Raw genomic sequence first — 15,762 nt, forward strand, 5'->3', positions numbered from 1 at the left:
GGGGAAGAGCAGAGGTGACCCATTACTGGGATGAGGGGGCAGACCAGAAGTAACCTGTGGCTGGAAGGAGGGGCAAAGCAGAGGTATCCTGTGGTTGGAAGGAGGGGGCAGAGCAGAGGTGACCTGTGGCTTGAAGGAGAGAAGAGCAGAGGTGACTTGTTGCAGTAAGGAGGCTGCAGAGCCGAGGTAACCTGTGGTTTGAAGGAGAGGACAGAGCAGAGATGATCTGTGGCTGGAAGGAGAGGGCAGAGCAAAAGTGATCTGTGACTGGAAGGAGGAGAGAGCAGAAGTGACCTGTGGCTGAAAGGAGGGGCAGAGTAGAGGTGACCTATAGCTGGTAGGTGGGGGAAGAGCAGAAGTAACCTGTGACTGGAAGTAGGGTAGAGTAGTGGTGATACATGCCTCGAGGGAGAGGAAAGAGTAGAGGTGGCCTGTGACTGGAAAGAGGGGGCAGAGGATAGGTGACCTGTGGATGAAATGAGGGGAGAGCAGACATGACTTGTGGTTGGAAGGAGGGAAGAGCAAAGGAAAAAGGGGGCAGAGTAGAGGTAACATATGACTGCAAGGAGATGGCAGAGCATAGCTAACCTGTGGCTGGAAGGAGAGCAGAGCAGAAGTGATCTGTGGGTTGACAGAAGGGGCAGCACAGAAGCAACCTATAGCTGAAAGGAGAGGGCAGAGTAGAGGTGACCTGTAGCTTGAAGCAGAAGGTAGAGTAGAGGTGACCTGTGAATGGAAGGAGGGGAGAGCAGTAGTGACTGATGGGCTGAAGGGGGGGGGGGGGGCAGAGCAGAAGTGACCAGTGGCTGAAAGAAGAGAGCAGAGTAGAGGTGACCTGTGGCCAAGAAAAAGGAGTAGAGCAGAGGTGGACTGTGGATAGAAGGAGGGGCAGGGTACAGGTAGCTTGTGGCTAGAAGGAGGGGGGAGAGCAGTGGTGATTTGTGGCTGGAAGGAGGAGAGAGACCAGAAGTGTACTATGGCTGAAAGTAGGGGTAGAGTAGAGGTGCCCTATAGCTGGGAGGAAGGGGGAAAGCCAGAGGTGACCTGTGGCTAAAAGGAAGGCGGACAGCAAAGGTCACCTGTGGCTGGAAGGAGGTGAGAGTAGGGGTGAACAATGGATGGTAGTGGGAACACATGTTACCTCCAGTATACAGGAGACACACTGATCAACATTGTAAGGGTGCACACTAACCACCAATGTAAGGTGGGCACACTTAGAAAGCAATGTTGTACACGGTCCTGACCCCCACATACTATACGCTACATAGTGCTGACCTCTTCTCACTCTATATACTATGTTGTATAATTCACAATGAAGGGGGTATGCTGTCTGTTATTCTAATTGGGTTTAATTATTACACAATTTTGGGGGTTAAGTATTCTAATGTTCTGGAGTTTATTAATGTGCAGTGCTTGGTATTTCTTACTGTGCCTTGTTGAGAGTTAATAACTGTGCCGTGCTTGGGGTTTATTATTGTGCCATGCTGGGAGTTAATTGTTGTGTCATGCTAAGGGATTAACTACTGTGCAATTGGGTGGGTTAATTATTGTGCCGTTCTTGTGGTTAATTATTATGCCTTGGTGGTGGTTAATTATTGTGCAATGTTTAGGGTTAAATATTGTACCATCTTGGGTGCTAACTATTGTGCAATGTTGGGGGGCTAATCATTGTGCCATTCTGGGTGTTAATTTTTGTGCTTTTCCAGGTGTTAATTATTTTGCCACACTGGAGGTTACTTATTGTGACAATGGGGGTTATTGCTGGCCCTGGCATATGTGGAGGGGGGTTATCATTGCAGGCATTTACACTTCCTGGGGGTTATCATTGCTGGTCCCAACTGGGCTTATTTTACTCGGTGTCGTAAGGGCACACCAAAAGTCTTTTTTTGTCTATAAAAACGTGGAAAGGTGGCACACTGCACGCCATATACTTTTTTATACAGTGCCTTCTTTTGGCCTACTTTTCAGCCATGCCCACAGAGGCATTGCAGGAGCTGTGTTGGCCGTTCTGCATTAGTTGCTCCACTTATACTCCCAGCACCAACACAGCACCCCCCCAGAAAGTTTGACTGTAGCCACTCCCTCCTGTAATCATAATGTGGATTGGGCCCTCACAAGGCTGTGTGAAAGGGCAAGGCTACCATGCTGTTGAGAATTCAGCCATGAAAGTTCGTAACAATAAGAAGATATGTCTCACTGTTTTCTTTGTAATACCCTTATTATGTAAATATTTTATTTGCACAATTTTTACCTTTTCATTATTAAAAATTATTTTGAAACGTGTTAAAATTGTTTCTAATGCACCAATGCAGAACGTAATGAATCCCTGTCTCTTTGAAAAGCATTACTACATGGTTAACCTCTGGATATACCTGTCAGTGGTGGCATCGTGTATTACTGACATTTGTTCTTAAAGTGTTACGAAACCCAGGACCCTGCATTCACTATATCTGGTCTCCCACAGTACACATAACATGGATATGCAACTATTTTAGTAAATATTAATGGCTAAATACCTTTTTTCAGCAACAGTTATAGCATTCTTGTGACTTCTGTAAGTGTCCAACACTGGTTAAAGCTTGGAGGAAAAATCTTCATTCTCCCCTGATTGTCTTATGAGACTGATGGACCCCTGACCCTCTTTCTGTTGACTGGCCCTGTGCTAATCTCACGCACTCCACCAAGAAAAGGAGAAAAAAACCTCTCTAGCAATACAAACCACACTGAGCATGTGCAGCATGCCCCCGGTGCTCTGTTCTATCAGGAGATGGAGTGAGAATAGTAGAAGAAGGAGAATCAAAGATCAGGGACAGGATCAGGGAGAGGATCAAACATCCTTTTTACACAGTGCAGAGGATTAACCCCTTAGGTTCCACAATGAGTATAACAAGCATGCTTTACTGCATATACAACAGATTTTACTGTTGTGGGTTTAGTACCACTTTAAGCCATAAATAATATTGCTAATATTGTGAACTTTTGACATTTTTTAGTAAAACTTTTGGTGGCAGCGTGAAGGATTAATTGCTTAGTTAACCAAACCTGGTGACAATCGCTCTCATTGGCACTTAGATTGTGGCACCGCCAGCTGGAAAATCTTTGTGCAGCGTGAGGCTGAGAGTGTAATTTTTGCAGTGACAGCACTGTGTGAGGTTGACCAGCCATTGGTCACAGGTAGGTGAAGAGGACAGTGGTCTGATACCGTGTTTCACCTTTGTGGCAAAACTCTCACCCACCCAGGTGGCTCCAGAAAACAGCAGACTTCTTGTGCTCTCTGGTATCTCCTGGGAGCACCACAGGTTCTTCCTCCCTGTTGCAAAGGGTGGCAGCAAACGCTTTTGCACATGAACTAGGGCAAGAACCCCAGACTTCTGCCCAGCTCAGTTACCTTGGGTAGCATCCAGAGATAGAGGACACTTGGAAAAAGCAATGTCCAACTCACTACACCAAAAACAACACACTTGCCTCCATTCTTTATCAGGGCCTCTGAAGCACGCTCAGATTTTTCTGGGGAATTTGAGCTACAACTGGAGCTTTTGTTTCCTATTAACGCACTCCAGTTGCTGTGGGAGATGGTTTTCCTTTAACTGGGAGTTGCTGGCATTCCCAGCCATGCTGGGTCACCACTCCAAGCAAGATTTGTGCTTTAAATTGTCATTGTCATCCCAGCCTGAGCCTATTAAACAGTAAATTACCCAGAACTGAATCAGTAGAAACGGTTGCAACAATTTTTTCTAGCATTCTCTAGGCCATGTCTTCCAAGCAGCAATCTTCTCAAATTCAGCCAGAATATCCTCAACATCCTCTGTAGGCAGCATAGGTTGTAAAAAGTTGGATGCTTTGATTTCATCCTTGTTGCCATGGACAACAGCACTTGCCTGCTGCTTCTGGACCATTGGCTCTTTCACAGCACTAAACACTGGCTTGCCTCTCTCTGTAGCTGGGGTCACTGCTGGCAAATGATGTTTACACCAGTCTACGGCACACTCTCAAACTGATGGATTCTGTTTGGACACAACATGGGGTTTGCCCAAGTGGTGAAATCCCCTCCAGCCACAGAATAGTCTCTCATTTTAGAAATGTCCTTTTTCTTTGAAACCCCCATATTGCAGGCACACAGTTTACAATGTTCACATCACTTGTACTTTTCCACCAAATTGCTGCACTGTCTCATTAAAGGCTGCTTTCACAGGATCACACCAGCTCAAAACACAATGTGCTTTTCAATGGCTCTTTGCCATAGAACATAAACAGTTCAGTACAGCCAAACACATGTTTTACTGGTGAGGATCTAGAAAGACTCCACCTTATTTCTTGCCCACATCTGCGCACCAATTATAAAGATTAGCATCAAGGGTTGAGCATTAAGGTCACAGCCACTTGCTTAAATCTTTAGTTTAGGACCTAGCCCACGTTTAATAAAAGAAAGTAAATACTCACATAGGTTTCCCTCACAGTTTTACAGCATTTTCACAATAGAACATATTTTCTAGCCTTCTGGTTCACCACGCTGTCTCAGTCAGCTTTGGGACTAATGAAATGCCCAACTGGGCTGCACAAATTTCTGCCTAATACCACAGCATCCCTGAATACCTCTCAGGTGGCGGCCTGGTCAGATGGCCTTACATTAAGGTCAAGTGTCTTGTTACATAAATAACCTTGTTTTGCAGCAGCTTGCCTCCAAGGTAAAGGAGCCCTGAATCACAGACAACTCCTTAATTACAAAGATTTGCACAACTGTTCCATCTGGCTGCTGGTCTCCAGTAAACTGTGGACTTAGGGTTAGATGCTTCATCTCTTCCAAGTCTCTTTGAAGCCTCTGGACTCCAGAGACCCAACCAGGAGTTACCAATCCTAGAAAAAACTGTAAAACCAGTTTTCTCCACTCAGAATAGCCATGCTGGAGCCCTCGGTCCGCACCATTGAGAACCATTTAACCCTTCTAAAACAGTGGCAGGCCACAGAACTGTTACATTATACATAAATCTGCATCTCATTACAGTTTTAATGTATTAAGGCACATAATTATATAAATAGTTGTGATGTTCTGAGCCCTTTTAAAAGTGTTTAACCATCTTGGGAGCACCATTATCCTGGGTGGATGTCATATGACACCCTCCAGGTGTCCTAGGGACCACACAGAGGCATGATCAGTCACCCGCTGTGTCCACTAACACAGCAGAAGATAGATCGTTTTACTGGGCCAGCCCTGATTGGTCACAGTCATCATAAGGTACATATAGGGCCAATCACAGTGCACCTGTACTATGCAATAGCTGTGGCCAATCACAGCCATCACAATTGTACACAATGGCACATGAATAGAGGCCATTCATAAAAATGATTGCTTATAACAGTAATCATAACTGTAATAAGCAATTACAGTGTATAAAAAGATCCTGATCACCTTCCAGAGCTGTAGTGTCACTGTGGTGACACTATACTGCTCAGGTCACAGTATTTAAAAAAAAATGTAAAAAAAAAAAGAAAAAGAAATAGTTAAAAAATATAGGAATGTAAAAAAAATGAAAACATTTTAATTACATTTTTTTTTAAATACTGTCACCATTCAGTGTCCTTGATCGCTGCCACCCCAGTCATATGATGACACTGTACTGCTCTGATGACAGTATGTAAAGAAAAACTTTAAAAACAAATTTTTAAATTTGAAAAAATTGGGAGAAACAATTAAAATTACAAAACTCACCTTTCCTCTAACTAAATACCTTGAACTGTATAATTTCCAAAAAGGAATCCTTAGGGGAATATTTTTACTGTCCTGGCATTTTAGAGCCTCAATAAATGAGACAGGCTGTCAGTACATCAGTGAAACAATAAAACAGCACAAAACATGAAATTAATCAAAAATAATTATACACAAATCATTTATCTTTTTATGTTTGGGTTTGTGTGTATAAGGTACAAAATGAGTTACAAATAGCAAATATTATTTAAAATATACAGTATAGATGTTAGTAAAATATTTGTAACAAACATACTTTTTACATTGCAATTTAACAAAAGTTACGGATAGCATTAACAACTTTCAGATTGATAGCTGCCAAGACAATAAAGCAAAATTAATTTACTTAGTTTGTGAAAATGTCTTAATCTCTGTCTGTCCACCCTGATTTCCTGTAGTAAGGACGACTTTAGGTATAAGAAAGTAAAACTAAAAAGACCAAGGGCCACCAGAAGATATAAAAAAAATTTTGTAGTCCAAAGCATCTTCTCTGTTGTTCTCAGTGTTCTCATACAGTATCACATTTGACATGAATGTCCTTGAAAACTCTCAGATGAGTTAAACAATATTGTATGCAAATTAATTTAGATCCCATTCTTCCAGTATATTAGCCATCGCAAACAAACTTTCGTGCACAACTAGTTCAAAACCAAAGCTACTTGCTAGTATTCTATTTTTTGTGTTGTTTAGCAGATATTAAATTACAGGTGTAACACCACTTCCCAACTGCCCTATAGCAGAAATACTGCCATAGGGCGGCACGGGTGAACAAAATCACGTATATATACGTAATTTACAATTTCCGGGTAGGGGGCGCCATTCACAACCACGGCTGTCAATCACTGGGTCCCAGCCGGTAATTACTCGCCAGGGCCCAAAGCAGTGTGCTTACCATGAAGCACACAGACACTGCCGCCTAGGAAAACATTCCCTGCACACAGTTAACCCTTTGATTGCCCCTCATGTTAACCCCTTCCTGCCCAGTGCCATTAGCACAGTGTCAGTGCTTTTTATTAGCACTGATCACTGTATTGGTGTCAATGGGGATGTCAGTGACACCAAGTCAGTTCCCCCCCAGTGTCAGAATGCCTGCTGCAGTCCCGCTATAAGCCGATGATCGCCACCATTACTAGTAAAAATAAAACAAAATCCCAGTATATATACCGCCATTTGTAAACGCTATAACTTTCATGTAAACCAATTCATTTACACGTGTTGGGACATGTTGCAGAATACACTTTGGCCTAAATTTATGACAAAATTTGATTTTTAAAATTTTTTATTGGACATGTTTAATAGCAAAAAGTTAAAAATACATTTTTTTTCTCAAAATTGTCAGTCTTATTTTTTATAGCGAAAAAAATACAAAGCGCACAGGAAATCAAATACCACTGAAAGAAAGCTCAATTAGTGGGAGAAAAGGATGTAAATTTCATTTGGGTGCAGCGTTGCATGACTGTGCAATAGTCAGTTAAAGTAACGCAGCGCCGTAACGCATAAATAGTTCTGGTAAGGAAGGGGAGTAAATCCTCAGAAGGACAAGTGGTTAATACTTTTGTAAGGTGATAAATGAACATTCAGACTTATGTGAGCCTAAGCATACTTTCATTTTTTGGTATTGCAGTGATTATTTGTACAGGGCTTAATGCGATGAGTAAAAGTTACAAAAACAGGTTTTCCAAACATCTTCAGCCTTTCCACTATATAGCAATTAAATTAACCCCTAATATTTAAAGTAACTAGATCACTTCAACAGAACAAACAAGCTGTGATAGGTGTGAAGAACAAGCATTTGACGAGCCTGTACGTGCCTGCAGAGGTTTTCAATGACCCTGCCCAAATGCCAGGCATGTCATGATAAGGCTCTATGTACATGAGCCTACCCTTGCCGCAGGCCATGGGAAAACACAAGTTGCGGAAAAATGCAGCAACCACAGTACTGCGATTTTGCCGCGTTTTGCATTTTCCAGTGGCCGGCGGTCAAAGCGTTCCTATCCTGAACGCGATTCTTCTGCGTTCAGGAGAGGGAGATTTAACCTCACCTAAATGCAGCTCCTCCTAAATGCTGCTAAACGCCTATGTGTACATGGACAAATAAGCTTTTATGGAGCTGAGTTTAGGAGCTTTGGCATAAAAATGTCAAACGCTCCTAAACTCGAGTTTAGGATAAGCAGTGTACATGGAGCATAAGAATTAATTCTCAATAATTAATCTTTAGAGATACTTGTACTATATTTCTCACCTATGTCTTCATTTTTCTTCTATATTTTTTTTTTTATTTCACAACTGTACTGTGCTCTTCTAGAATATTATTGTATCTAACAAGCTGCTCATCTTAGGAAAATGAATGCATCGCACAGAGAAGTACTTTTTAAATGAACACTTCTTTATGTTTTTACTCTTTATGGTTATTACTATTATTATTATTGAATGATGATAATAAATGTTCATATGAATGGCTCACTGACTTTACCAAAAGTCTAAAAATGCAGTTTAATGCAGATGCAGATTTTCTTTGCATAACACTGAGATCAAGGGGTATCGCTTTGTTTGTTAAAAGTGCTGGCAAAGTAAATATATATATCTACAGAACTAAAAAGTTAAAGTGGATCTTCACGCTCCCTCAGGGGCGGACTGACCATTTGGAAACTCGGCACTGCCCGAGGGCCAGGGGTCAGTAGGGGGCCCCATGAGATGCCCCTGGTACCTTTTTTCATAGGCTTTTTTAAATTTGGGCTAGGACACAGGAGCCCCATGATCCCCTATTGCCCGGAGGCCCCATGAGTTGTCAGTCCACCTCTGCGCTCCCTAACCCACTTTTTTTTAACTCCCATTTACCTAGGTCTTGCACATATAAAGTACTCAACCGCCCACTTCTCCTTTACCAGTTAACCACTTCAAGTCCGGACACTTTTACCCCCTTCTTATCCAGGCCAATTTTCAGCTTTCAGGGCTGTCACAATTTGAATGACAATTGCACGGTCATGCAACACTGTACCCATATGAATTTTTTTGCATTTTTTTTAGACAGATAAAACTTTATTTTAGTGGTATTTATTCACCACTGGGATTTTTTTTTTTTTTTTTGCTATATAAATGAAAAGTCCAAAAATTTTGAAAAAAAAGTGTTTTTCTTATAAAATTTTACAAATAAATAATCTTTCTTCATAAATCTTGGCCAACATTTATTCAGTTATCTTTTTAGTAAAAAATAATAACCCCAATGAGTTTATAACCAAAAATTATAATTTTTCAAAAAAAGTTTTACATTTGTATTTAATTTTTTTATATATATATTTTTTTTTTTTTTTTAAATACTGTTACCCTAGCAGTACACTGTCACCATAGTGTCACTGTATTACTTGTGGGGGGTGATGAAGATTTTTTTACACTGATTGCTTTTATACCCATAAAGACTGTAAAAACAATCATTTCTCACTCTTACTAGTTGCATTCTTGCAGCCATTGAGAAATACTGTGTGAGCTGTGATTGGTCACAGCTTGTCACATGGTACAAGGCTGTTGTGACTAGCCTTGTACCATGTGACCTCTGTGATCATTCACAGATTTCACACGTAGTAAGCAATGATATCAGAAGTGACATCTTGCTTACACCTATTCATGTGATCACCGATTGACCAATCAGTGATCACATGATCAGGACCTCACACAGAGGTCCCGTACAGCGATCAGTGTTCCTCTGTGTCCGGAGCACCACATTGTGGTGCCGCACGCTCCCAGGGAGCGCGCACAATCCAAAACGGCGGGCAACATTTTTGAACAGCAACCTGCTCCTGCACTGCCACTGTCCAGCCATTTATATACAGCGGCCGGATGGGAAGTGGTTAAAGACTATGTCTCCTGGGGTGTGTGATCCTTTCATTCGCCTAGGTGAGCGTGACAGAGCTTTGTTTAAAAAAAAAAAAACCTAACTAAAGGAATATAGTCAATCATAGGAGGATGTCATCACTATGTACTTCACTTTATGGTAATGCTCCTGAACTTCCAGGCCTTGAAGAATTTGAGATCTGATTATCAGTTTAGTTATTTGATGAAGATAGTGGATAGAAAAGCTTGCAATTTTTTTAAGCACAAATGTTCCCTTCACCTTTAATAATGTAATAAATTAAACAGGGTTTGCAAAACCCATTAGCAATTTGTTACATGCTTGTAACAAATTTCTAATGTTCCTGCCTGTCCCTCTGCTTTCCTATTAAAAACTGACCACACAAAAGCCAGCCATAGACAATGTGATGCAGGAAAGAAAATTGCTCTATTTCCCCACAGTCAGTGTTGATGGGGGAGTGCCTCCCACTGAGCTATTGTGTTCTCCCAGTGGGGGGATGCCTGGGGGGAGCCATCCCTCCTGGGAGAACACAGTGATTGTTGCTAGCGGCTATAATCACATGAAAAATCTGACAGGCTGGTTGTACCCAAGTCATACAACAATCGATCCTAACCATCTATGGTTGGCTTAAGCAGGAGAATACACCATGTCAGTTTTCTAGCTGTGCTGGGAACTCAACTTCCTCTCCTCCAATAATCAGACTTGACCTGACACGCCCCCCCCAACACACACACAGGCTTTCACTGGGAAGTTCAGTGTGCTGCTATTTCTCCTCCCCCAGCTTTTATGCAGCTGACAACAGAGGGAATGTTATCACTTGTAAAAAAGAGGGGAAAAAGTTTTTATAATTTTTTTTTTTTATATCTATACACAAATGTTTTGCCTTTCATTTCTATTTTAAACTGCAGGAGGTTGAAAAGGCTGAAGATTCTTTACCTTCATGCATTCCCTGCAAGAAGGTAACAACCTTCTGTGTACAGCAGTGCCCCCAGCCCCCTCCATTCTTACCTGAGCCTCATCGCAGTCCAGCGATGTGCATGACAGCCTCCTCATTGGCTGAGACAGCAAGTGGGCGCCATTGGCTCCCTCTGCTGCCAATTAGGAGAGAGAGGGGGCAGGGCCAAGCCACGGCTCCGTGTGTGAATGGACACAAGGAGCAGCGGGTGCCCCATAGCAAACTTCTTGCTGACAAAAAGGAGGAGCCAGGAGAGCCTGTGGGGGACCTGAGAAGAGGAGGATCTTCTCAGGTCACTGTGTAAAACCACTGCGCACAGCAGGTAATAGACTATACACATGTTTCTTATTTTACAGAAAAAAAAAGAACCTTTAATATCGCTTGATTGAGTTGTTTTACAAGGTGAGGGTTTACATATACTTTAAAATTACCCTACTAAAGTTAACATGTTAAACATTTAACTGATTTTTTTTATTATTATACTGCATACAACTTTGGAGCCATTAAACATTTTTGTTTTGTAGCAGCAATCTTTAGGGATTTTTTTTTTGTAGTTCATATGTATTTTATATATTTATATAAACTAGGAGCCTGCAAAACATTGCACCCATGATGAGCAGACTCCTGCAGACTGTCAGTGTATCTGTCTACTCATACTTCATATGGGCAGGAAGTTACTGAATGTCAGAAAGCATCAATGAACTACCTAGAGCGCTTACTAGTGTTCTGGTAGTTCATTGAGAACTACAAGCTGACAGACGCAAAGGCTCTCGATATTTGTAGTTTTCCCATTCACAGAACTCTGTGAATGAATGAAGCAAATAGGTGGGCAGAGCCCTGCTTGGCTATGCTTCTTTTAAATTGTGACAGGTGCAGTGAATCCCTGACCAACCGTCACAATGGGGATCGGGGGGAGGGGGGTGCGGGGGGCTGCTGCAACAGTTACATGCTACACCCTGAATATGGGTGTATGGGTGTAACATGTAACTTGTTATAAGAGGTGAAATTATCCATTAATAAATACTCCATTATTAATGACAAATTAGCTTTCCATATTGTAATAGTAATAGCTTATTGTATTATATTGGGAAAAGTGTTATTTTATTTTTTTTAAATATTTTATTAATTTTCAATATATCACATTACACCATTAAAATTTCGAAATATTCAACAATACACAATTCCCTTATACCTCTTCATACTAAAGAAAAACCTCACCCACCCATTCCCACTCCCTTTTCCCCATAGTACTCCCTGCTTTTTTTCCTCTTATCTCCTCACTCCTCTCCTTTTCTCTTCCCTCTCAAGGAACCCTTCTCTTTCTTCTTTTCTTATCTCCTCTCTATTTTTCTTTAAATTGCTCTTTGAACTTAACCCATTTTTCCCACCTTTCTCTGAATTGCTCCATTCTATCTTCTTCCTGATGGTAGCGTTCATCCATCTTGTATACAAAGTCAGCCCTACTTATCCAATCTTTTCTTTTTGGTATTTCCCGCTCTTGCTAGAATTTGGGTATCAACCCCTTTGCTGTATTTATCAAATGAAATGCCAACGAGTTCTTATATTTTTTTGCTGTAGCCTCAGTTTTATGGAATAAGCATGTGCCTGGATCTTTCGGGACCTCAACCCCCGTTATCTCCTGAATTAGATAAATTATTTCTCCCCAATACTCCTGAATTTTGGTACACTCCCACCATTTGTGTGCCACTGTGCCTTTCATCCCACATCCTCTCCAACATAAAGGTGATTTATCTGTTAAATATACCACCTTGCCAAACACTTATAATTCATTTCCACCACCATCATGTCTACAGATCCGTGTACTAATCGAAATATTTTCTTTTTCTGTTGCTTGTACAAAAGCAGGGCAACCCCCATCATTTCGGTAAGAATTTTATAAATACCATGTTTCCATGTTTTATTTGTATTAAAAAGTTGTTCTAATAAGGGCTTAGGAAGTGAAATAACAAAATGTATTAGTTGGAGATATTGCCACTCATTTAACGAGGAAAACAACTCCTCCATTTTTTCTTTTACTTCTGAAAGGAGCAAATTTTCCCCCCATCCATTATGTCCTTTAACTGTGCATTCCCTTTTCTTATCCATTTACCTGAGATGTCTTCCCTCCCTGGAGGGAAGAAATCTGTGTCTACCAACAGCATCAGTATAGAATTTAACTCCCAACCCATTTGTTTATGAATCATATCCCATACCCTAATTGCAGTTTGTGTGTAAGTGCTTGTACTTTCTCCTAATATACGATATTGATGTGGAATCCATACTATCTTATCCAATTGTCTCCCACTTAATGTGTTTTGTATACTCACCCAGCTTTTTCTTAGTGCATTATATGCCCAGTCAAAAATACGTGAAAGTAACACTGAATAATAATATCTCTTAAAATCAGGCACACTTAGACCCCCCTTATCCTTGTCCCTACATAACACTTCATAGCTTATTCTCTTTTTTTTATTTCCCCAAATATATCTCAATATCATTTTTTAAATTATTTTAAAATAGGCTCCCGGGAGTTGTATAGGCAACATATAGAATTTGTATAGTATTTTTGGGATGATTATCATTTTTATCAAGTTTATTCATCCTATCCAAGAAGATGGTCCTACACCTATAATCTTCTCAGTTCCTCCTTTATCTCATTTATTAGTGGGATATAATTTATTTTATATAAGTTCTTTAAGGACGAGGTCAGCTTGATCCCCAGGTGTTCTAATTCTCTTTCTTTCCATAAGAAGGGAAATTCTCTTTGTAAAAATTTTTTTCCATTGTCGGGACATTACTATTTAATATCTCTGATTTTACCGAGTTAATTTTTAGATTTGAAATCTCTCCATAATATTTCATTATTTTCATTAAATTAGGTAATGTCAACCTAGGGTTAGCCACATAGAACAGCATATCATCCGCATACAATGCCACTTTGTGTTCTATCTCCCCTATCCGGACCCCTTTTATATCTATACTGTTTCTTACTGTTGCTAAGAGGGGTTCTAAGGATAGAACAAGCAACAGAGGCGAAAGCGGACACCCTTGTCTTGCCCTGTTATACATCCTTATAGTGAACCATTGACCTTTTGTCAGGGACCACGGCTCCTTGGTCCGCGATCGCGGCTCCGTCCCTCGCGCATGCGCAGTGGCGGCGGATCGCGCCGGGACACAGGCACTAGGTCCCGGCGAGCCGCGGCTGACAGGACGCCGCGCATGCGCAGTAGGAGCCGCGGGCGCGCCTCAGGCGTCCAATGACAGCCGGGGGCGCGTCCTAGCCGGCCAATGACAGTGCAGGGCGCACTATTTAAAGATGCCCTGCACTGTCACAGATTGCCGCAAGGTCTTCCTGTGATCCTGAGTTCCTGCACCTATCCTGTGACCCTGATTGACCCTGACTATTCTGCCTGCTCCTGCATTTGACCCGGATTGTCCTGACTACTCTGCCTGCTCCTGCGTTTGACCCGGATTGTCCTGACTATTCTGCCTGCTCCTGCGTTTGACCCGGATTGCCCTGACCATTCTACGGATTGACTTCCCTGCTGACCCTGCGTGTGACCCGACTACTCTCGCCTACCGATTCGGTAACCCGCTTACCCTCACGGGCCCACGATCCGTTACTACCCTGCTGGGGCCGCCATCCTCTTCATATCTGGCTCTCCCGGTACCTGTCCCCAAGGGTCTCCTCAGCCACTGGCGGGCCTGCTCGGAGGTCGTGACCTGGCCCGGGACTGTTTCAAGTCCATCCCCACCATCAGGGGCTCTGGTGAAAGCACAGCCCGGGCTTAGACCCCACGCTCTGAGTAGGTCTGTCAGTTGGCAGCCTGAGGCACCACCTGGCGGATCATAACAGTACCTTGCGGCCATGACAGAGCCAGGAAGTGGACCGGCGTCCCTAGAGGATATTTGTCAGCACCTGGCCACCTTGACCCAGGCTTTTCAGAACTTCCACAGTCGCTGCGCCCGACTGGAGGACCGCATGGAGTCAATAGCCCCCCTGACTCCCCCTGCTCAGAGTCCTCCACCTGCAGGACCTCCCGCTAACCCGGTATCCGGAGCGGTTGCCACATCCCTAGCTCCTGAACCCCGCGTTCCTCTGCCGGAACGATTCCGTGGTGATCGGAGCCGCTTCCGAGCCTTCCGGAACGCCTGCACCCTATACTTTGACTTACAACCCCGCACGTTCACCACTGAGACCGTCAAGGTGGGGTTTATAGTCTCCCTCCTTCAGGATGAGCCCCAGGATTGGGCTCACCGTCTGATGGAGAAGCACGACCCCCATCTTGACTCCGTGACCGAGTTCTTTCGGGCCATGGCCGTCTTGTATGACGACCCTCAGCGAGCTGCTTCCGCTGAAGCGACTCTATACTCCCTGCGGCAGGGCCGCCGGACAGCCGAAGAATACGCATCCGATTTTAGGCGTTGCATGGGCGACACCAGATGGAACGATGCGGCCTTATGTCACCAGTTCCGCATCGGGCTGTCTGAGCCTCTCAAGGACGAACTAGCGCGAGTAGGCCTACCTGACTCCCTGGAAAAACTGATTGAGTTGGCCATTCAAATTGACCGTAGACTAAGGGAACGTCGGCTGGAAAGGAGCAGTCAGGGTCAAAGGGTGGCATGGATTCCTTCCAGAGATACAGCTCCAACCCCAGGGAACCATCCGCGAAGCACGGAAACAGGGGACCACCCGGAACCCATGCAGCTGGGATTGGCCCGTTCTCACTTATCGGTCGAGGAACGTCAAAGGAGACTATCACAGAACCTATGTCTGTACTGCGGGGAAGCTGGTCATCAGGTGCGCTCCTGTCCTGCTAAAATGAGTAAGTCCACGCCCGTTTCTTTTACTCTACCCGCAGGAAGGGATGATCAGTCGAGTTACCTGGCCATTCCTGTGTCTTTACAGCTCCCCGGAGGAACATTGTCGGTGACCGCAATCGTTGACTCAGGAGCCTGTAGTTGCTTCATCGATCTGACTTTTGCCCACCGGCAAAAAATCCCTCTCCAGACCAAAGAAAGGGGGTTCAACATCTTCTTGGCAGATGGGTATCGTATAAAATCAGGGGTGGTGGACCAGGAGACACCACCCATTTTCACCACAATGGCAGACCATCACCAGGAGTTCCTCCGTTTGGATGCCATCGCATCCCCCCTTTTTCCAGTCATTCTGGGCCTCCCTTGGCTGAGGGCCCATAACCCCCAGATTGACTGGGA

Source organism: Staurois parvus, unplaced genomic scaffold (assembly GCF_062004578.1).
Source record: "Staurois parvus isolate SC_StPar_1 unplaced genomic scaffold, SC_StPar_1.0 ptg000086l, whole genome shotgun sequence".
NCBI classification, from domain to species: domain Eukaryota; kingdom Metazoa; phylum Chordata; class Amphibia; order Anura; family Ranidae; genus Staurois; species Staurois parvus.